This window comes from Bos javanicus, chromosome 15, assembly GCF_032452875.1.
Source record: "Bos javanicus breed banteng chromosome 15, ARS-OSU_banteng_1.0, whole genome shotgun sequence".
Classification (NCBI taxonomy): domain Eukaryota; kingdom Metazoa; phylum Chordata; class Mammalia; order Artiodactyla; family Bovidae; genus Bos; species Bos javanicus.
This window is the reverse complement of record NC_083882.1, coordinates 28,733,746-28,735,687: the sequence shown is the minus strand read 5'-3', so window position 1 is coordinate 28,735,687 and position 1,942 is coordinate 28,733,746.

Below are 1,942 nucleotides of genomic sequence, written 5' to 3'. Positions count from 1 at the left end.
GCTAGGCTGACGCCAGAAGGGCGGGGCCTCGAGGCGCCCCGCCCACACGCCGTTGCGTCAGGAAGTCGAGCCCGCCGCCGGTTGCGCGGACTGCCCAAGCTCGTGGACAGGAAGCTGGGGAGCGCCTGGGCGGTGGCTTGGTGTCCCGGCCGGGGACCGGGATTGGTCAGCTCTCACCTTCCTTACCTCCCGGGGCCTCCAGTGCGATTGAGTGAAAACAGTCTGGGTAGCCTGGAGAGGGGGGGGGTGTGTGTGTGTGTGTGTGTGTGTGTGTGTGTGTGTGTGTGTGTGTGTGTGTGTGTGTGTGTGTGTGTGTGTGTGTGTGTGTGTGTGTGTGTGTGTGTGTGTGTGTGTGTGTGTGTGTGTGTGTGTGTGTGTGTGTTTTCGGGCACAGGTTCGGGGAACCGGGAAGATTGCCCACAGAGGCAACGCGAGGGGCAGCCTTGCCTCGTGGGCGCGGAAGGTGGGGTGAGGGTGTCAGAGCAAATTGTACGGAGGTACGAGTTGGGGAGGGAGATTGTGCTCAGGGAATGTGTGAGAGGAAGGGTACGAGTGTGAGCCTTGGCATTGCCAGGGACCTTGGTGTAGGGCTCTGAGCTAAACTTAGAGTAAAATAGGCAGTCTCCTACCTGCTTAATGTTTCGAAGGTGTGCTCATGACGTCTTCCAGACTTTTTTGGTTTCCCTCACCTGCCTGAAATCTCGTGTTACCCCCACCACCACCACACACACACACACACACACACACACACACACACACACACACACTCCAAAATCACTGCAGATGGTGACTGCAGCCATGAAATTAAAAAGACGCTTGCTCCTTGGAAGGAAAGCTATGACACACCTAGACAGTGTATTAAAAAGCAGATACATCATTTTGCTAACAAAGGTCTATATACTCAAAGCTGTGGTTTTTCCAGTAGTCATGTGCAGATGTGAGAGTTGGATCATAACGAAGGCAAAGCATGGAAGAATTGATGCTTTCAAACTTTGGTGCTGGAGAAGACTCTTGAGAGTCCCTTGGACAGCAAGATCAAACCAGTCAATCCTAAAGGAAATCAACCCTGAATATTCATTGGAAGGACTGATGGTGAAGCTGAAGCTCCGATATTTTGGCCACCTGATATGAAGAGCTGATTCATTGGAAAAGACCCTGATGCTGGGAGAGATTGAAGGCCAAAGGAGAAGGGGGCAGCAGAGGACAAGAACCTGGTTTGATAGCATAACTGACTTAATGGGCATGAATTTCAGCAAACTCCTGGAGATAGTGAAGGACAGAGAAGCCTAGCATGCTGCAGTCCATGGGGTCACAAAGAGTCAGGCACGACTTGGTGACTGAAGAATAGTGCTCTGGGAGAACTGGGTAAACATCGTCAGTCACTCATATCTCTGTCAATTGGCTCATCTGAGACTTTGCTCTAGGTGCAGAGAAGATAGCAGAGTATGGGGGACAAATGTCTGCTTCACCTCTCTGGTTCAGACTGTGTGTGTGTGTGTGTGTGTGTGTGTGTGTGTGAGACGGGTGAAGGTGGGGCGGGCATGGAAGTCCAGTCCTGCATCTAAGGGTCTATCTTGGGACTAGAAAGACATCATTTTTTGATAGTGGTCATTGAAGGTCAGGGATGCACCAGCCACATAGATAGTGGACAGTGGTATATGCAAGCCCAGCAGGACATATGGTCAGTCAAGGTCACCTTAAGTGGACAGCTCTTCTCACACTTTCACATCAGCACAGAGGAAAAGAGTCCCAGGATTTTTAACGCATGAGGATATTTTTTGCACCCTCCGCTGCTCAACTGAGAGATTAAAAGATGGCTGGTTGCTCACAAGTACCAAGGCATGACCCAAGGGTGTGGCTACTGTCTGAAATGACTTGTTAGTTCCCTTTGACTTTTATAAGGAGGCATATGCCACACAGTGTCTTTCTAAACTTGTCTTTA